This window comes from Alosa alosa, chromosome 20 (assembly GCF_017589495.1).
Source record: "Alosa alosa isolate M-15738 ecotype Scorff River chromosome 20, AALO_Geno_1.1, whole genome shotgun sequence".
Classification (NCBI taxonomy): domain Eukaryota; kingdom Metazoa; phylum Chordata; class Actinopteri; order Clupeiformes; family Clupeidae; genus Alosa; species Alosa alosa.
Window position 1 is genome coordinate 3,670,174 of NC_063208.1, and position 23,124 is coordinate 3,693,297.

Consider the following 23,124-nt stretch of genomic DNA (forward strand, 5'->3'; position numbering starts at 1 on the left):
TGAAGGGTAGTTACAGTAATGCGCTAATGAAGGGTAGTTACAGTAATGCGCTAAAGAGTAATGAAGGGTAGTTACAGTAATGCGCTAAAGAGTAATGAAGGGTAGTTACAGTAATGCGCTAAAGAGTAATGAAGGGTAGTTACAGTAATGCGCTAAAGAGTAATGAAGGGTAGTTACAGAAGTGGGATGGGTGGTGGAGAGGCGGCTGATGAGAGCGCCCGTTCTGCTGGGGTCCTACGGGGGTATAGGAGGCCGTGCTGCTGCCTGTCCACGTGGCTGCAGGTTGGGAGGGAGAGAAACAAAACAAAGCAGAGAGGTTAACCAGTGATGAGACAAATGAACACAGATGTACACACACACACGGCCATTAACCAGTACACACACACACACACACACACACACACACACACACACACACCATTAACCAGTACACACACACACACACGCCATTAACCAGTACACACACACACACACACGCCATTAACCAGTACAGTACACACACACACACGCCATTAACCAGTACACACACACACACACAGCCATTAACCAGTACACACACACACACACACACACACACACACACACGGCCATTAACCAGTTCAGTACACACACACACACACACACACACACACACGGGCCATTAACCAGTTCAGTGTGTATGAGTGTACACACACACACACACACACACGCCATTAACCAGTACAGTGTGTATGAGTGTACACACACACACGGCCATTAACCAGTACAGTGTGTATGAGTGTACACACACACACACACACACGGCCATTAACCAGTTCAGTGTGTATGAGTGTACACACACACACACACACACGCCATTAACCAGTTCAGTGTGTATGAGTGTACACACACACACAGCCATTAACCAGTACAGTACACACACACACACACACACACACGGCCATTAACCAGTACAGTGTGTATGAGTGTACACACACACACGGCCATTAACCAGTTCAGTGTGTGTGTGTGTACACACACACACGGCCATTAACCAGTACAGTGTGTATGAGTGTACACACACACACGGCCATTAACCAGTTCAGTGTGTATGAGTGTACACACACACACACACACGGCCATTAACCAGTTCAGTACACACACACACACACACACACACGGCCATTAACCAGTACAGTGTGTATGAGTGTACACACACACACGCCATTAACCAGTACAGTGTGTATGAGTGTACACACACACACGCCATTAACCAGTACAGTGTGTATGAGTGTACACACACACACACACACGCCATTAACCAGTACAGTGTGTATGAGTGTACACACACACACACACACACGCCATTAACTGTTCAGTGTGTATGAGTGCACACACACACACACACACACACACACGGCCATTAACCAGTTCAGTGTGTATGAGTGTACACACACACACGGCCATTAACCAGTACAGTGTGTATGAGTGTACACACACACACAGCCATTAACCAGTTCAGTGTGTATGAGTGTACACACACACACACACACGCCATTAACCAGTACAGTACACACACACACACACACACACGGCCATTAACCAGTACAGTGTGTATGAGTGTACACACACACACCAGTACAGTATGTGTATGGAGTGTACACACACACGCCATTAACTAGTACAGTGTGTATGAGTGTACACACACACACACACACCATTAACCAGTACAGTTAGTGTACACACACACACGCCATTAACCAGTACAGTGTATGAGTGTACACACACACACGCCATTAACCAGTACAGTGTATGAGTGTACACACACACACACACACACGGCCATTAACCAGTTCAGTGTGTATGAGTGTACACACACACACACACACAGCCATTAACCAGTACACACACACACACACGGCCATTAACCAGTACACACACACACACACACACACGCCATTAACCAGTACAGTACACACACACACACACACACACACGCCATTAACCAGTACACACACACACACACGGCCATTAACCAGTACACACACACACACACACACACACACACACACACACACACACACACGGCCATTAACCAGTTCAGTACACACACACACACACACACACACACACACACGCCATTAACCAGTTCAGTGTGTATGAGTACACACACAATAACACACACACGCCATTAACTAGTACAGTGTGTATGAGGCACACACACAATAACCCATTAAGTACAGTGTGTATGAGTGTACACACACACACACACACACGCCATTAACTAGTTCAGTGTGTATGAGTACACACACACACACACACACATTAACCATTCAGGCCATTAACCAGTACAGTACACACACACACACACACACACACGGCCATTAACCAGACAGTGTACAGTGTACACACGCCATTAACCAGTACACACACACACGCCATGTACAGTGGAGAGTGTACCCAAATAATACGGGCCATTAACCAGTTCAGTACAGTGTGTACACACACACACACACACGGATTAACCAGTTCAGTACACACACACACACACACACACGCCATTAACTAGTACAGTGTGTGAGTGGTACACACACAATAACGCCATTAACCAGTACAGTGTGTATGAGTGTACACACACACACGCCATTAACCAGTTCAGTGTGTATGAGTGTACACACACACACACACACACGGCCATTAACCAGTACAGTACACACACACACACACGGCCATTAACCAGTACACACACACACACACGGCCATTAACCAGTACACACACACACACACACACGGCCATTAACCAGTACAGTACACACACACACACACACACACGGCCATTAACCAGTACACACACACACACACGCCATTAACCAGTACACACACACACACACACAACACACACACACACACACGCCATTAACCAGTTCAGTACACACACACACACACACACACACACACAACGCCATTGAAGTTCAGTGTATGAGTGTACACACACACACACAATAATACCATTAATCCAGTACAGTGTGTATGGAGTGTACACACACACACAGCCATTAACCAGTTCAGTGTGTATGAGTGTACACAATAATACACACACACACACGCCATTAACCAGTTCAGTGTATGAGTGTACACACACACAACACACACGGCCATTAACCAGTTCAGTGTATGAGTGTACACACACACGCGCCATTAACCAGTACAGCGTGTACACAGCGTACACACACACGCCATTAACAACAGTAAAAAGGAGGTACACACACACACGCCATTAACCAGTTCAGTGTGTGTGTGTGTACACACACACACGGCCATTAACCAGTACAGTGTGTATGAGTGTACACACACACACACACATTAACGTGTGTATTGTAACACAGTTCACACACATGGCTATGTTCAGTGTACACACACACACACACACACACACGCCATTAACCAGTACAGTGTGTGTATGAGTGTACACACACACACACACACACGGCCATTAACCAGTTCAGTGTGTATGAGTGTACACACACACACGCCATTAACTAGTACAGTGTAAGGAGTGTACACACACACACGGCCATTAACCAAGTTCAGTGTGTATGAGTGTACACACACACACACACACGCCATTAACCAGTACAGTGTATGAGTACAGGAGTGCCATTACACACACACACACACACACGGCCATTAACCAGTTCAGTGTGTATGAGTGTACACACACACACACACACGCCATTAACCAGTTCAGTGTGTATGAGTGTACACACACACAATAATACGCCATTAATCCAGCACAGTGTGTATGGAGTGTACACAACACACCCGCCATTAACTCAGCATTCAGTGTGTATGAGTGTACACACACACACACACACACGGCCATTAACCAGTTCAGTGTGTATGAGTGTACACACACACACGGCCATTAACCAGTTCAGTGTGTATGAGTGTACACACACACACACACACACACGCCATTAACCAGTTCAGTGTATGAGTGTACACACACACACGCCATTAACCAGTACAGTGTGTATGAGTACACAATAATAACCACACACACGCCATTAACCAGTACAGTGTGTATGAGGCCACACACACACACACACATTAACCAGTACAGTGTGCCATTAACCAGTTCAGTGTGTAAGGAGCCACACACACACGCCATTACCAGTTCAGTGTGTATGGAGTGTACACACACACACACACACACAGTGCCATGTACACACACACACGCCATTAACCAGTGTGTGTATGAGTGTACACACACACACACGCCATTAACCATACAGTGTGTATGAGTGTACACACACACACACACACGCCATTAACTGTGTTCAGTGTGTATGGAGTGTACACACACACACAATAATACAGCCATTAACCAGTACAGTGTGTATGAGGTACACACACACACACACACACGCCATTAACCAGTACAGTGTATGAGTGTACACACACACACACACACACGGCCATTAACCAGTACAGTGTGTATGAGTGTACACACACACGGGCCATTAACAGTACAGTGTGTATGAGTGTACACACACACACACACACATCGCCATTAACTAGTTCAGTGTGTATGAGTGTACACACACACACACACCACACAGTACAGTGTGTATGAGTGTACCACACACGGGCCATTAACCAGTACAGTGTGTATGAGTGTACACACACACACACACACACGCCATTAACCAGTACAGTGTGTATGAGTGTACACACACACACACACACACGCCATTAACCAGTTCAGTGTGTATGAGTGTACACACACACACACACACACGGCCATTAACCAGTACAGTGTGTATGAGTGTACACACACACACACACACACGCCATTAACCAGTACAGTGTGTATGAGTGTACACACACACACGGCCATTAACCAGTACAGTGTGTATGAGTGTACACACACACACACACGGCCATTAACCAGTACAGTGTGTATGAGTGTACACACACACACGGCCATTAACCAGTACAGTGTGTAAGGCCACACACACGCCATTAATCCAGTACAGTGTATGAGTGTACACACACACACGCCATTATCACAGAAGGAGTGTACACACACACACACACACACGCCATTAACCAGTTCAGTGTGTATGAGTGTACACACACACACACACACACACACGCCATTAACCAGCCATTAACTGCCCAGTGTATGAGTGTACACACACACACGCCATTAACTAGTTCAGTGTGTATGAGTGTACACACACACACACACGCCATTAACCAGTTCAGTGTGTAAGGGAGTGTACACACACACACACACATTAACCAGTACAGTGTGAGTGAGTGCACACACACACATAATAACGCCATTAACCAGTACAGTGTAAGGAGTGTACACACACACACACACACAGTGTGTAGGAGTGTACACACACACACGCCATTAACCAGTACAGTGGTATGAGTGTACATAGTGTGTGTATGAGTGTACACACACACACACACGCCATTAACCAGTACAGTGTATGAGTACACACACACAATGGCCAGTTCAGTGTGTACACACACACACACACACACACACACACAAGGCCATTAACGGCACCAGTATAATAGTGTACAGTGTGTAAGGAGTACACAATAATACACACACACGGCCATTAACCAGTACAGTGTGTATGAGTGTACACACACACACACGGCCATTAACCAGTACAGTGTGTGTATGAGTGTACACACACACGCCATTAACCACAGTGTAAAAGGAGTGTACACACACACACACACACGCCATTAACCAGTACAGTGTGTGAGTGTATACACACACAATACACACGGCCATTAACCAGTACAGTGTGTATGAGGTACACACACACACACGCCAAACCAATACAGTGTGTATGAGTGTACACATGTGTATGTGTGTGTCCACTCACAGTGGAGGGAGCCTTGCATCTGTGTGATTATATTGTGTGTTTATGTAAGGGATAATGTATTGTCCTCCGGTCTTTATCGTAAAATAAGTCCCAACAGGGGTGAACAGGAAATTATCCCGCTTATTATATGGCTACTGGCCAAAAAGAGAAAAGAAACTTCATACAATGTGCATTTTTAGATTATTTTTAGCATCTCGGCTTCCCCTGAGAAAACAAATAGCTCAGAGAACTAGAGAGAAATAGAACTTGGAAGTTCCAGATGTTGCATAGCAACATATTAGTTCACTCAGAGCCTCTGAGTTCACCATACAAATAGAACTTGGAAGTTCCAGATTTTGCATAGCAACGTATAGTTCACCATACAAATAGAACTTGAAAGTTTCAGATGTTGCATAGCAACGTATTAGTTGCTGACTTACACTTTCAATGAAGTTCCATTGCGATAGCAAACAAACTACTTGCGGAATGATATGAAAGATGTGAATCAGAAACACAAAACCCTTCGCCATGGACAGTGGTCATTAAAAATGTGCAGCGGTCATTTTTCTGATTTATTAGACCCCGCCTAATTCATGTTAATGGAACTTTCTACAGCATTCTGAAGAGCTGTAAAATAATGTTATGTCTGTCTGTGTGCTAGTGTGTGTGTGTGTGTGTGTGTGTGTACTCACTGTGGAAGGTGCCTTGCGTCTGCGTGTGTTTGGGGGTGCTGTAGCCGTTCTGGTTGGGAGGAGGGGGTTGGGGGGCTGTGGGAGGAGGTTGGGGGGGGCCGTGTGGGGGGGGAGGGGGGGGGGGAGGCTGCCAGCACCTGACCCTGAGACGAGGCGATCTGCAGGAGACCATCACCGAGGCCCCCTGACATGGGCATCATAGGGCCTGGGGCTGGAGGGGGGGCGAGAGAGAGAGAAGAGAGATTTAACACTCCTTTATTAAAGTCCCCCTAAACAGTTTTTTGACCTTAAAATACCGTTTCCAAAATCATTTCGATGGCACATAAACTCAAAAGGGCTTCTGGTTAGACGCTAACTGTGTACTTGTACTCTGCACAATGATAATAAAGTTGAATCTAATCTAATCTAATCTAATCTTAATAGGGCGAACGGCACTTCTGCCGCACTCTGAGCAGGCCTTATCGCTTGTAAAACAGCCATAGGAAGTTTTAGTGTTCAGGAAGAAACGTTCCACCCCCTCCGAAATGAAAATGGAAAAGAGCTCCTATGCTACAGGTATTCAGAGATCTCTTTCTACAGACTGTTGTCGGTGCATTCCCTCTATACTGTATCGGAGTTATGTTCATACTTTGTTGCAAAAGATGCATAGTTTGATTAGTTTGTTTATTATTCCGCTTCTCATCTGTAGGGGGACCCTGAGAGCAAATGTTCTTTAATGCAGCTTTAAACCTAGCCTGACGAGCCAGACACACATTCAAATGTTCTTTAGCGCAGCTTTAAACCGAGCCTGATGAGCCAGACACACATTCAAATGTTCTTTAGCGCAGCTTTAAACCTAGCCTGACGAGCCAGACACACATTCAAATGTTCTTTAGCGCAGCTTTAAACCTAGCCTGACGAGCCAGACACACATTCAAATGTTCTTTAGCCGCAGCTTTTAAACCTAGTTCGACGAGCCAGACCCACATTAAAATGCAGGGTCTGGGCACTCACCGTTGGCAGTGCTCGGTCAGAGGGGTGGGATAATCGGTTGTCTTTCAAATTCCCTCTGTACGCAATAGGACAGCGCTGAGTCACATGCTTTTCCACCAGCCGGCTAGTTGGCTAGTTCAAACTTTGCCAACTTAAAAAAGCTTATTCATGGTCACGCTTGTTCACCAACAGCAACATCCATCTTCTTTGTTTTCAAGTAGCAGGGAATTCAAGCCAAACCAAGCTGTAACCTGCCATCAATAATTATGTTAAGCCCGGCCTAACGCCTCTATACACACACGCATGTGATTGGCCCTATCGAAGTTTAATTTTTCCAGCTCGCAAGCCAATGGAGAGTTGCTAGACTAGCCCGGGCAGCAATTTAGCTAGGGAGCGTCTAGATTTCTAGGCTACTTTAAACCCTTCAGTGCTGCTTTTAAACCGCTAGTGCTGCTTTAAACCAATATTTAGGCTTTTAGATTCTGCAAACAACATGATCCACACACTCAAAATGCATTTCCCAACTGAATCACGAGATGGAAGGGTAGAGGGGGTATGCTTGGGGTAGAGGGGTATGTTGGGGTAGAGGGGTGTGTTGGGGTAGAGGGGTGTGTTGGGGTAGAGGGGTATGTTGGGGGTATGTTGGGGCAGAGGGGCATGTTGGGGTAGAGGGGCATGTTGCATTAGAGGGTGACTGTGCTGTACTCCACCGGGGGGAGAGGGGTTGGGTAGAGGGTGACTGGCGGGGGTGCTCGTGGGGGCTCGGGGGGCAGTTGCAGCGGGGGCAGGGGCTGGCCGTAGTGCTCGGGCGGGGGCATCTTCATCGACCCAGGGTGGTCCCCTGGGGCATGCCGGGCCGACGCCCATCTGGATGCAGTCGTGGATGTACTCCTCCTTAATGGGCCTGCCTGGCGGACCTGGGGGGGGAGGCACGCTTTAGATAGATAGATAGATAGATAGATAGATAGATAGATAGATAGATACTTTATTGATGTTCTCCTCCTTAATGGGCCTGCCTGGAGGTCCTGGGGGGGGAGGCACACGCTTTAGATAGATAGATAGATAGATAGATAGATAGATAGATAGATAGATACTTTATTGATGTACTCCTCCTTAATGGGCCTGCCTGGAGGTCCTGGGGGGGGAGGCACACGCTTTAACTTTCACAACACAGGAACAGAACCGACAGGAGGACTATAAAGCTGCTCTAAAGCCAGTAAAAGTCCCGACCTTGATTGTGTGTGTGTGTGTGTGTGTGAATGTGTGAGTGTGTGTGTAAGTGTGTGTGTGTGTGTGTGTTTGTGTGTGAGAGAGAGAGAGAGAGAGAGAGAGAGTGTGTGTGTGTGTGTGTGTGTGTGCATATATGAGTGTGTGTGTGTGTGTGCATACATGAGTGTGTGTGCATATATGAGTGTGTGTGTGTGCATTTATGAGTGTGTGTGTGTGTGTGTGTGTGTGTGTGTGTGTGTGTGTGTGTGTGTGAGAGAGAGAAAAAGAGAGAGAGAGTGTGTGTGTGTATATATGTGTGTGTGTGTGTGTGTGTGTGTGTGTGTGTGTGTGTGTAAGTGTGTGTGTGTGTGTGTGCATGTGTGTGTGAGAGAGAGAGAGAGAGAGAGAGAGAGAGAGTGTGTGTGTGTGTGTGCATATATGAGTGTGTGTGTGTGCATATATGAGTGTGTGTGTGTGCGTGTGTGTGTGTGTGTGTGTGTGAGAGAGAGAGAGAAAAAGAGAGAGAGAGTGTGTGTGTGTGTATGTGTGTGTGTGTGTGTGTGTGTGTGTGTGTGTGTGTGTGTGTGTGTGTGTGTGCATGAGTGTGCATGTGTATGTGTGTGTGTGTGTGTGTGAGAGAGAAAAGAGCATTGAGAGTGGGGTAAAGAGGTACTGAGGGCAAGAGAGAGAGAGAGAGAGTAAAATAAAATGACTGACCTTGATAGAGAGAGAGAGAGAGAGAGAGAGAGAGAGAGAGAGACAAAGGGGGATGAGAGTAGGGGAAAAGAGGGATGAAGGAAAGAGGATAAGGAATAGAGGAAAGAGAGAGAGAGGACAGGGAGAGAGAGAGAGAGGAGAGAGAGAGAGAGAGGACAGGGGAGAGAGAGAGAGAGAGAGAGAGAGAGGACAGGGAGAGAGAGAGGAGGAGAGAGAGAGGACAGGGAGAGAGAGAGCAGAGAGAGAGAGAGGACAGGGAGAGAGAGAGAGGAGAGAGAGAGAGACAGGGAGAGAGAGAGCAGAGAGGATAGCGGGAGAGTACGGGACGTGAGGAAAAGGTGGGGTGTCATGGCAACAGAATGGAAGAAGAAGACAGGTGAGAGGAGCATTAAAGATGGCCACGTTACAGTCCACACGCTCACACAGCCTACTCATAACACATTTAACATACATCACATCATCTGACATTAGTACAAATACTGATTCTGATTCATTTACTGATTCATTTTTATTAACAAATATGTGATGTGATCTAGGAAAACACACCACATGGTGCATTTTTGCCACATTTATGATTCTGATTCCATCCTAGCAACATCCAAGATTTTGGGAGGATGGTATCCTGGATTTTGCTAGGAGACAGTGTCTAGAATGTTGCTAGGATGGAATTTCAGAATCTTAAATTGGTGACATTTCACCAGAGAGGGTAAAAAGGGAGCCAAAATCAAGGATGTTTGAGTGCACCATGTGGTCTGGTTTCCTAGATCGCATCACATGGTATTTAACCTCTGTCTCAGAATATAACCTACACGGTCCATACGAGGGCCATTTAAACTACTAGTATAGTACAGTATAGTATAGTATAGTACATATACTCTTTTGATCCCGTGAACACACTCAGCACACAGTAAACACACAGTGAGGTGAAGCACACACTAATCCTGGCGCAGTGAGCTGCCTGCTACAACAGCGGCGCTCGGGGAGCAGTGAGGGGTTAGGTGCCTTGCTCAAGGGCACTTCAGCCGTGCCTACTGGTCGGGGTTCGAACTGGCAACCCTCCAGTTACAAGTCCGAAGCGCTAACCAGTAGGCCACGGCTGCCGCAAAATGCTAATCTATTCACCAGCACACACTATGCTCCATGAACAGTGTTTTCAGGTTTTGTAGCAGCGCAGTAGGTAGACAGGGACACCCAGCCCATGCCTGCTATTGGCTTTGACAGCTTTGCCTCAGACTGAACCTTAGAGTGAAGCGGTAAAGTTCTCATAAACACCAGCAGCTCCCATCCTCATGAATATTCACCAGGGCTCACTAATCACCTCCACCAAAAATCAGGAGCCGGTTAATTGCGGTAGGGAGAAGAACCCTCGAACACACACATATAATCAGAGATACTCAAAGATATATATTACACACACACACACACACACACACACACACACACACACACACACACACACACACACACACACACACACACACAATCATCACACACTTTAATATGCACATATCACACACTTTCAGCTACTAACTCTCCATCAAGAGCCTCATCTCAGCATGTGAAGGAGCCTTAATCTGTCCTGCCTTCATGATGACTGATTGCTTGCTTATGCGCGCACGCACATACACACACATACACAGACAGATACAGACATACAGTGCCTATAAAAAGTCTTCAGCCCCATGCTAAAGTTGAATAAAAAGAGGAATAAAAAAATCATCTTTTGGAAATGGATCTTAATGCCTTAATTAAAAAAATGAGGAAAAATCCAACCTTTAAAGACACCAATTTTCTTTGTGAATGAATAATGTATTGTAAATAAATAAATGTTCTTCATTAAAATACAGGGTGCATAAGTATTCATACCCCTTACCTATGCACTGTAGACACACACACACACACACACACACACACACACACACACACACACACACACAGGGAAGCTCGCAGCATCTCTGTCTCTCCTCAGGTAGATCACCACCATCTGTTCCCTCCAGACACACACACACACACACACACACACACACACAGTCCCTACATGAGAGGGCTGCAGCCATTGCTTTGAACTGATTCCCTTCAGCCGGGAGTTTTTGAACATTCTAACAAAAGATTCCGCTTCTGCAACAGTTTAAGGTTCTAAATGTCCATGTTGGTTCCAGAGCCTTTTAGATCTCTCTCTAGGGCTCTGTCTGGATCATAGGCTGTAAAAAAATCGATTCGATGAACCCAGATACTCTTTAGAACGTTCATTCCACAACATTCTCGTTGCACTGGTGTGACAGTACCTGTTGAAGGGTTCAATGTCAAGGCATAAAGTGTAAACCTGTTTGTGCATAAGACGAGACAGACGTCTCCAAAGGAAACTTTAGGAGCTTAAGCCCGTAAGCATTTAAAGAAATGATATGGCTGTTATGATAAGCTGACATGCCTTTTCGAAGAGAAGCCGAGCAGAGGGTGGAGATGGGTGCGTGAATACCCACACTCACCTGGGTTCTGCAGACTCAGTCCCACTGCATGGAGACAACAAGAGAGAGAGAGAGACAGAGAGAGGGAGAGAGAGAGAGAGGGAGAGAGAGGGAGAGAGAGAGAGAGAGATTAACCCTCCTTTATTACACCAATGTTTAGAGCATATTCAAATTACTGCAAAAAGACAAGATGCACAACTAAAAACATTGAGGCAGACCAGAGAGAGATGGAGAGAGAGAGAGAGAGAGAGAGAAAACAGGAGGCAGACCAGAGAGAGAGAGAAAAACAGGAGGCAGAGAAAGAGAGAGCGAGAGAGAGAGAGAAAACAGGAGGCAGAGAGAAAGAGAGAGAGCGAGAATGAGGGCAAGAGGAAGGAAAGGAGGGAGAAAAGAGAGTTAGGGTAAGAAAGAAGGAGAAAGAGAGAGAGATAAGAGAAAGAGAGAGAGAGAGAATATGTGAAAGGGGAGACGGGGTGAATGAGAGATGTTGAGATAACTAGAGAGACAAAGAGAGACGTAAGAGAAAGGTCATTATTAGAGGACATGAGGTATGTGCATAGGGGAAATAGAAACAGATCCTCATCTCCTTATCATCTTATCTCCTCCTCATCTTATTTAATTATCATCTCACCTCCTTATCTTACCTCCTTATCATCTCATCTCATTTAATTATCATCTCATCTCCTCCTTATCTCATCTAATTATCATCTCATCTCCTCATCTCCTCCGCATCTCATCTCCTTATCATCTCATCTTTTTTTAATCTCATCTCCTCACCTCCTCATCTCATCTAATTATTATCTCATCTCCTCATCTCCTTATCATGTCATCTCCTTTTTTTTAATCTCATCTCCTCACCTCATCTCATCTCCTCACCTCCTCATCTCATCTCCTCACCTCCTCATCTCATCTCCTTATCATCTCATCTCCTCATCTCCTTATCATCTCATCTCCTCATCATCTCATCTCCTCATCATCTCATCTCCTCTTATCTCCTCATCTCATCTCCTCATCTCCTTATCATCTCATCTCCTCATCTCCTCTCATCTATCTCATTATCATCTCATCTCCTTATCATCTCATCTCATCTCCTCATCTCCTTATCTTACCTCCTTATCATCTCATCTCATTTAATTATCATCTCATCCTCCCTCATCTAATTATCATCTCATCTCATCTCATCTCCCATCATCATCTCATCTCCTCACCATCCTCATCTCATCTCCTCATGTCATCTCCTCTCATCCCTCACCTCCTCATCTCATCTCCTCACCTCCTCATCTCCTCATCTCATCTCCTCATCATCTCATCTCCATCCATCCTCCTCATCCTCATCTCCTCCTATCATCTCATCTCCTCATCTCCTTATCTCATCTCCTTATCATCTCATCTCCTCATCATCTCATCTCCTCATCTCCTCATCTCATCTCCATCTCATCTCCTTATCATCTCATCTCCTCATCTCCTCATCTCATCTCCTCACCTCCTCATCTCATCTCCTTATCATCTCATCTCCTCATCTCCTTATCATCTCCCTCATCATCTCATCTCCTCATCTCATCTCCTCATCATCATCTCCTCACCTCCTCATCTCATCTCATCTCCTCCTCATCTCATCTCCTCACCTCCTCATCTCACCTCCTTATCATCTCATCTCCTTATCATCTCATCTCCTCATCTCATCTCCTTATCATCTCATCTCATCACCTCATCTCCTTATCATCCCATCTCATTATCATCCCATCTCATCTTCTCACATTCTCATCTCCTCATCATCTCATCTCCTTATTATTTCATTTCCTCGTCTCATTATCATCTCATCTCCTCATCTCCTTACCATCTCTGGGCAGTTTCTTCAGATTCTTCAGAGCTCACACACTCAACCTGTCCATGGTAGTACACCCACAGGGCAGCCAACTGCCATATACTGTATGAAAGTCATCAAATGTGAAAGCTACTAATGATGCTGCAAAAGAAGGCCCCAGCATACCTATGCCTGGGGACACCACTCTCTCGTAGTGGTACGGGTTGACGCACACGTTGTCATACTTGAGGTCGAAGGCGTACTGGCAGAATTTGACGTGCTTGAGCTCGTTCTTGTGCAGGTCAGGCCAACGCCACAGCCGGGCATAGATGACATGGGGGAAGCCTTTCCGCCCCGCGACCTGCACAAACACACACACACACACACACACACACACACACACACACAGAAACAGAGCAGGGATGAGAACCAGCGATATATATATATATATAGAGAGAGAGAGAGAGAGAAAGAAAGAAAGAGAGAGAGATAAGGCCTGTCAATCTGATATTACAGTAATCAGATAAAGGGAGACAAGCACAATCCTGCACCAGTTTATGTTTAGATTGTCTGTAATCCTGCAGCAGTTTATGTTTTGATTGTCTGAAGTGTATAATCCTGCAGCAGTTTATGTTTTGATTGTCTGTAATCCTGCAGCAGTTTATGTTTTGATTGTCTGAAGTGTATAATCCTGCAGCAGTTTATGTTTAGATTGTCTGTAGTGTATAATCCTGCAGCAGTTTATGTTTGTATGGTCTGTAGTTTATAATCCTGCAGCAGTTTATGTTTGTATTGTCTGTAGTGTATAATCCTGCAGCAGTTTATGTTTAGATTGTCTGTAGTGTATAATCCTGCAGCAGTTTCTGTTTAGATTGTCTGTAGTGTATAATCCTGCAGCAGTTTCTGTTTAGATTGTCTGTAATCCTGCAGCAGTTTATGTTTGGTTTCTCTATAAGTGTATATTCGGTTTACTGAGATTTCTTCTCCGGTACTTAATGACAGCTTTGGCAACACAAGTACCTACTTGCCAGGGCAATAAAGCACTTTTGAATTAGAATTGGAATCAGACAGAGCTACAAGGACACGGCAAGTGAAGTGAGAAAGACACAGGAAGTAGAAATGAAGTCACGTGAGAGGGAGAGCCTAATAGAGAAGGACATTTAAAGCCCTGACTATTACCGACAGGCAGCATTGCTACACTGTGTGTAGATGGATGTTAGCGTGTGCATTGCCTAATAGAGAAGGACATTTAAAGCCCTGACTATTACCGACAGGCAGCATTGCTACACTGTGTGTAGATGGGTTTATGAGTGTGTGTGTGTGTGTGTGTGTGTGTGTGTGCATGACTATTACCGATAGGCAGCATTGCTACACTGTGTGTAGATGGATGTTTGCGTGTGCATTGGCGTAAACATTTTCATGTGCGCGAGAGAGAGGGAGAAAGTGAACTTGTATGTGTGTGTGCACATGGGTTTATGGTGTGTGTGTGTGTGTGTGTGTGTGTGTGTGTGTGTGTGTGTGTGTGTGTGTGTGTGTGTGTGTGTGTGTGTGTGTGTAGTGTGTGTGTGTAGTGTGTGTGTGTGTGTGTGTGTGTGAGTGGGAGTGTGTGTGTGTGTGTGTGTATGTGTGTATGTGTGAGTGTGTGTGTGTGTGTGTTGTACAGAGCCGAAGGAGCACACTCAGGCTTACTGGACACAAGGTCACGGTAGTAGCCATACTGCAACAGTAATGGCCTTCACAGCTGCTCACACCATGTCTGCCTAGGCCAAGCAAAAAGGAACTGTGTATGTGTGTGTGTGTGTGTGTGTGTGTGTGTGTGTGTGTGTGCAAATGTGAGTATGTATGTGGGTGAGACAGTGTGTGAGTCTGTCTGTGTGTGTGTGTGTGTGTGTACAAGAATGTGCGTGTGTGTATGTCTATGAATGTGTGTGTGTGTGTGTCTATGACTGTGTGTGTCGTGTGTCCCTCTGTATACGCATGTGTGTGCAAGAGTGTGCGTGTGTGTATGTCTATGAATGTGTGTGTGTGTGTGTGTCTATGACTGTGTGTGTCGTGTGTCCTTCTGTGTACGCATGTGTGTGCAAGAGTCTGCGTGTGTGTATGTCTATGAATGTGTGTGTGTGCGTGTGTCTATGACTGTGTGTGTGTCGTGTGTCCCTCTATGTACGCATGTGTGTGAAAGAGTGTGTGTGTGTGTATGTCTATGAATGTGTGTGTGTGTATGTGTGTCTATGACTGTGTGTGTTGTGTGTCCCTCTGTGTACGCATGTGTGTGCAAGTGTGCTCTGATCCTCCCTGTTAAATGGCCAGATTTCAGAGTCTCTCAAAGCACTTCATTACAGCAGCTAATCCAGCTGCTGCTGCCATTTAAACACCGAGACAGACTACAGGGAGGAGAGAGAGGGGGATGGGGAGAGGGAGAGGAGGGAGGGAGAGAGGGAGAGAGGGGGAGAGGAGAGAGGGAGAAGAGAGAGAGGGAGAGAGAGAGGGGGAGAGAGGGAGACAGAGAGAGGGAGAGATAGGGCGGGAGAGAGAGACAGAGGGGAGAGGAGAGAGAGAGGAGAGACAGAGAGAGAGAGAGAGGGAGAGAGAGATAGAGGAGGAGAGGAGAGGAGAGAAAGAAAGAGAGACATAAAGAGAGACATAAAGAGAGAGGGAGAGGGTTAGAGGAGAAAGAGAAGGAGAGAGAGGGAGAGGGAGAGGAGAGAGAGGGAGACATAAAGACAGAGGGGGCGGAGAGAACATTGAGAGTAGGGTAAAGAGGGAGAGGGAGAAAGGGAGAGGAGAGAGCGAGAGAGAGAGAGAAAGAGGATGAGGGAGAGCAAGAAAATGAGAGAGGAATGGCGTGGGAAGAGAAGGAGAGAGGGAGAGCAATGAGACAGACAAACGAGCTAGCAGGAGGGGGTGATAGAGAGAGAGAGAGAGAGGGAGAGAAAGGGAGAGAGAGAAAGGGAGAGAGAGACAGAAAGTAGCTGAAGGGGTGATAGAAGGGATGGGAGGGATGAGGAAGAGAAAGACAGAGGCAGGGAAAGAGAGGGGAGGGGAGAGAGAGAGAGAGAGAGACATGATAGAAGCCGTTGAGACACTAATACTAATGTTAATTAGCCCTCAGCTTGTGTTGTTCCATGCTAATGTTAGCTTTATCATGCCATGCTAATGTTAGCTTTAGCCTTCAGCTTTGGTGTTGGCTTCCATGCTAATGTTAGCTTTAGCCTTCAGCTTTGGTGTTGGCTTCCATGCTAATGTTAGCTTTAGCCTTCAGCTTTGGTGTTGGCTTCCATGCTAATGTTAGCTTCTATTGCCTTCAGCTTTGGTGTTGGCTTCCATGCTAATGTTAACTTTTAGTCTTTTTGGCCCGATGCTAATGTTAACTTTAGCCTTCAGCTTTGGTGTTGGCTTCGATGCTAATGTTAACTTTAGCCTTCAGCTTTGGTGTTGGCTTCGATGCTAATGTTAGCTTCTATTGCCTTCAGCTTTGGTGTTGGCTTCGATGCTAATGTTAACTTTAGCCTTCAGCTTTGGTGTTGGCTTCGATGCTAATGTTAGCTTCTATTGCCTTCAGCTTTGGTGTTGGCTTCGATGCTAATGTTAGCTTCTATTTCCTTCAGCTTTGGTGTTGGCTTGAATGCTAATGTTAGCTTTAGCCTTCAGCTTTGGTGTTGGCTTCGATGCTAATGTTAGCTTCTATTGCCTTCAGCTTTGGTGTTGGCTTCGATGCTAATGTTAGCTTCTATTTCCTTCAGCTTTGGTTTCGCTCTCGATGAATTCACTTTCTCTAAAGGGCATTTATATGAGCCTGTGTGACATAGCAGGCGACAGCTAGACATAGTGAGAGGATAGAGAGATAGAGAGAGAGGAATAAGAACAGATGTGTCTGAACACTACCTTAATCAGCAGTTCCTTTCCCATTCTCTCCCCGTCTCTACCTCCTTCCCTCCTTTATTCCCCCTCTCTCTCTCTCTTTCCCTTCCATCCCCTCCTCCCTTCTCTCTCACTCTACTCTATACTTCTCCTCTCTCTCTCTCTTTCCCTTCCACCACTCACTCCTTCTCTCTCACTCTACTCTATACTTCTCCTCTCTCTCTTTCTTTTTCTCTCCATCCTCCTCCTTCTTCTCTCTCACTCCTACTCTACTCTATACTTCTCCTCTCTCTCTCTCTCTCTCCATCCCTCACTCCTTCTCTCTCACTCTACTCTATACTTCTCCTCTCTCTCTTTCTCTCTCCATCCCTCACTCCTTCTCTCTCACTCTACTCTATACTTCTCCTCTCTCTCTCTCTCTCTCTCTCCCATCCCCTCACTCCTTCTCTCTCACTCTACTCTATACTTCTCCTCTCTCTCTTTCTCTCTCTCTCCATCCCTCACTCCTTCTCTCTCACTCTACTCTATACTTCTCCTCTCTCTCTTCTCTCTCTCTCCATCCCTCACTCCTTCTCTCTCACTCTACTCTATACTTCTCTCTCTCTCTCTCTCTCTCTCTCTCTCTCACCCTCTGCAGAAGGTCACAGAAGGTGAGGTTGGATGTCTTCACTCAGAAGTCCGACTCTATACCAAAGACTGGATTAAATTAACTCTCTACCAACCCTGCACACACACACACACACACACACACACACACACACACACACACACACACACACACACACACACATTCACACACATGTATTCGCACACACAGACACACAAAAATAACTTGCACACATGTATATGTCAACAGCGCGACTGGAACATACTGTGGATACAGGGGGAGAATGAAAGTGTGAGAGTCAAAGAAAAACAAAGAGAAAACGAGAGAGAGAGCAAGAGAGAGAGAGAGAATGAGAGAGTGTGTGTGTGAGAGAGAGAGAGAATGAGAGAGAGTGTGTGTGAGAGAGCAAGCGAGGGAAAGAGAGAGAATGAGAGAGTGTGTGTGTGAGAGAGAGAGAGAATGAGTGTGTGTGTGTGTGTGTGTGAGAGAGAGAATGAGAGAGAGTGTGTGTGAGAGAGCAAGCGAGGGAAAGAGAGAGAATGAGAGAGTGTGTGTGTGAGAGAGCAAGAGAGAGAGAGGGAATGAGAGAGTGTGTGTGAGAGAGCAAAAGAGAGAGAGGGAATGAGAGTGTGAGTGTGTGTGTGAGAGAGAGAATGAGTGTGTGTGTGTGTGTGTGTGAGAGAGAGAATGAGAGTGTGTGTGTGTGTGAGAGAGAGAATGTGTGTGTGTGTGTGTGTGTGTGAGAGAGAATGAGTGTGTGTGTGTGAGTGAGAGAGAAAGCGTAGTACTTATACAGCCTCCATGTGATCCAGCCCTTTTCCTGTGTTGTAGACAAAACAACCTTCATGGGTTTCCCTCCCCTTCTCTCTCTCCACCTTGTTCTCTCTCTATCCCTTTCTCCTCATGCTGTCCAAACTTATCTCTCTTACTTTTTCCCCATTCACTCTCTTTCTCCCCCCCTCTTTCTCCCCCTCTCTTGCTCTCCTTCTCCTACTCTTTTTCTCTCTCTCAGACACACACACTCTCTCTATCTGTCTTTCTCTCTGTCTCTCATTCCATCTCTCTCTCTTTTTCTCTCTCATACACACACTCTCTCTCTCTATCTGTCTTTCTCTCACTCTCTCTGTCTCTCACTCCATCTCTCTCTCTTTTTCTCTCTCTCATACACACACACTCTCTATCTGTCTTTCTCTCACTCTCTCTGTCTCTCATTCCATCTCTCTCTCTTTTTCTCTCTCTCAGACACACACACTCTCTCTACCTGTCTTTCTCCCTCTCTCTCTCATTCCATCTCTGTCTCTCTCTCTCTCTCTCTCTCTACCTTCGTTCTCCCTCTCTCTGTCTTTCATTCCATCTCATTCCCTCTGTGTCTCTCATTTCATCTCTCTCTCTCTCTCTCTCTCTCTCTCTCTCTCTCTCTCTCTCTCTCTCTCTCTCTCTCTCTCTCTCTCTCTCTCTCTCTCTCTGAGGGCTTCCCCTGTGTCTGGTGGTGGGCGTACAGCTCGGAGAGGGAGTCCTCCTTCCCTTGGTCAGATGTGTGCCAGTGTTGGCAGGCGCGTCCGCCTGGCTCTGACCCAAGCCCATGTTAGCAGAGCTTCTGTTTGGCAACGGGGCCAAGGCTCAGAGGAAACCATGTGTTGCCCGGTGGCATTAGCAACAATAATAATGCCCTCCCCACACACGCACACACACCACCCCTCAGCCCTAACACACACCACCCCTCAGCCCTAACACACACACTCGGCCTCAGCCCTAACACACACACCACCCCTCAGCCCTAACACACACCACCCCTCAGCCCTAACACACACCACCCCTCAGCCCTAACACACACCCCACCCCTCAGCCCTAACACACACCACCCCTCAGCCCTAACACACACACTCGGCCTCAGCCCTAACACACACACTCGGCCTCAGCCCTAACACACACACCACCCCTCAGCCCTAACACACCACCCCTCAGCCTAACACACACACCCCTCAGCCCTAACTCACACCCTCAGCCCTAACACACACACCACCCCTCAGCCCTAACACACACACTCGGCCTCAGGAGGACGGAGTCGTTTTTCCCCCACATGTCCAGCCCAGTGTGGTGACAGTGGACTGAGGGCACTGCTGCGTCACCAGACTTGGCCTCAGAGGAACTTTATAAGGGGAGCGTTTCTCATTCATATTTCACTCACGGCTGCTCAGGGTCAGCTTTTGTCCTTAGTCATAAAATCCTCCATGGCGTCTTGCACTTCACAGACACCCTACAGGCGTTGCCCAAAACAAGCTTTTTATTTCAACATGGTGGACGGCGTTGATGGGCAGCCATGGCCTACTGGTTAGCGCTTCAGAACCGGCGGGTTGCCAGTTCGAACCCCGACCACTAGGAACGGCTGAATTGCTCTTGAGCAAGGCACCTAACCCCTCACTGCTCCCCGAGCGCCGCTGTTGTTGCAGGCAGCTCACTGTGCCGGGATTAGTGTGTGCTTCACCTCACTTTGTGTTCACTGTGTGCTGAGTGTGTTTCACTAATTCACGGATTGGGATAAATGCAGAGACCAAATTTTCCTCACGGGATCAAAAGAGTATATATACTTAAACTTATCATCACATTTGCCAGAAACACTCAGGGCCCTCATTTAAGCAGCACAAGCAAAGTGTTAAACACCAACATCATGGGTGGACTCGATGCCCCCTTACGGCACACTGTAGTTCACAAGTGCATTAGTGACTGCACTTTGCCTGGTATTTAAATTAGGAACCTATGACGCTGATAGAAAACCCCCACCCCTCTATGATGAAATGATACTGATGATGAAATGGCGACTGTAGGTACAGCTACTATAAATGGGTATATCTTTGCCCTCTGACTGATAAGAATCCTCACACACTATGGCGAAATGCTAGAAACCGTACTAGCGTACTGCAGGTTCTGCTACTGCTAATGAGTGTAGGCTTGGATAATAGCGGTTGTTTCTACTTGAACAAGTACACTTGCACTTGGGCAAAGCCTCATTATGTGTTCAATACCAAGAGGCTTGTTTTTGTCAATTCATATCCAATATTCAATATCCAATACAGAAAGTACAGTTTTCACAAGCAACCCCACATACCCTGAGCAGTATCAGACATGACTAAACAAACTGACTACTGGTAATGGTATACAGTACTACAAGACTATTCCAATATCCAAGCACATACAACATACTCAACAGTGCATTACAGTTTTTCTCAGTCGCTTTGGTGCTTTTCTCACATCACTATTAACATTTGCACAGCAGTTAGTGCATTTCTCAAAACAATTAGTGCAAACTGCAAAACCTAGTGGATAACCTGCAAAAGCACGTCACTTGCTCAAAATGGATAGTCCATTCCTCAAAAGCAAGTCTTCATGTCAATGAAACTGCCAGTGACATCAAAATAAGAAGTCTTGACACCATCGTTTATGAACAAGATAGTCAAATGGCTTTGTCATGTTTTCATTATGACAGTTTATTCTCTCAGTGTTTTCCAATGCAAAAAAAAGGTCAGAACTCGGTGACACTACCTGAAAATGCTCAAGTCAGCACTATACACTACTTGTACAGCCATTTGAAAACTACAGTAAAGTTACACATTGCTGTAGTTAGGGGAGTAAGTGAGTACAAGACACTGAATATGTACGTTTCACATTTTTACTGTATATGCTCTTTGCCATTCTACAGCGTTGTGATTTGATGACTAGTTCAACAATTTTGTATGTAATGACTCAAGCAATGAAATGAAGACTATTAGTTTCATTGGGAATGACTATTCAGCATCCATAAGTATAGTTCATTTTGACTGACATGACAAAGCAACTGATACATGTTCAAAAGCATTTACAATTTGTTCAGAGGAAGGAAAAATTGCTACTATGATGCGCACAAATGACTAAATGTTGAACTATTAGTTATGAGAATTTTCATTCTGATCTGAGAAAAGCACCAAAGCGACTGAGAAAAATTGTAAATTAGGAACCTATGACGCTGATAGAAAACCCCCACCCCTCTATGATGAAATGATACTGATGATGAAATGGCGACTGTAGGCACTGCTACTCTAAATGGGTATATCTTTGGCCTCTGACTCTGATAAGAATCCTCACACACTATGGCGAAATGCTAAAAACCGTACTAGCGTACTGCAGGTTCTGCTACTGCTAATGAGTGTATGCTTGGATAATAGCTGTTGTTTCTACTTGAACAAGTACACTTGCACTTGGGCAAAGCCTCATAATGTGTTCAATACCAAGAGGCTTGTTTTTGTCAATTCATATCCAATATTTCAGAAAGTACAGTTTTCACAAGCAACCCCACATACCCTGAGCAGTATCAGACATGACTAAACGGACTGACTACTGGGAATGATATACTACAAGACCATTCCAATATCCAGCACATACAACATAGTCAACGGTGCATTAACTAAGTTATTACTGTAAATTATATTATAATACAAACCCTAACCCTTACTATTGTATTTAAATTACAAGCATCTACGGACACTAAATATGACCTTGAAACAATATGTATTTGACAGTTCGCTAGTACACCGTTTTAAGATGAGGACATGTATTGTTGTTTACAGTTTTTCTCAGTCGCTTTGGTGCTTTTCACATATCAGAATGAAAATTCTCATAACTAATAGTTCAACCTCCACAACATTTAGTCATTTGTGCACATCATAGTAGCAATTTCTCCTTCCTTTGAACAAATTGCAAATGCTTTTGGACATGGATCAGTTGCTTTCGTACAATTCTCTGCTGTTTTATAACATTAACATTTGCTTATGTCATGTCAGTCAAAATGAACTATACTTATGGATGCCGAATAGTCATTGTTCATTAACGATGGTGTCAAGACTTCTCATTTTGATGACACTGGCAGTTTCATTGACATGAAGACTTGCTTTTGAGGAATGGACTATCC

General features: G+C 45.6%; 1 pseudogene; it reads right to left on the bottom strand.

Annotated features, from left to right (window-relative positions):
* LOC125285606 overlaps nt 1-23,124 on the bottom strand; it is a 42,043-nt pseudogene that overhangs the window by 14,372 nt on the left and 4,547 nt on the right.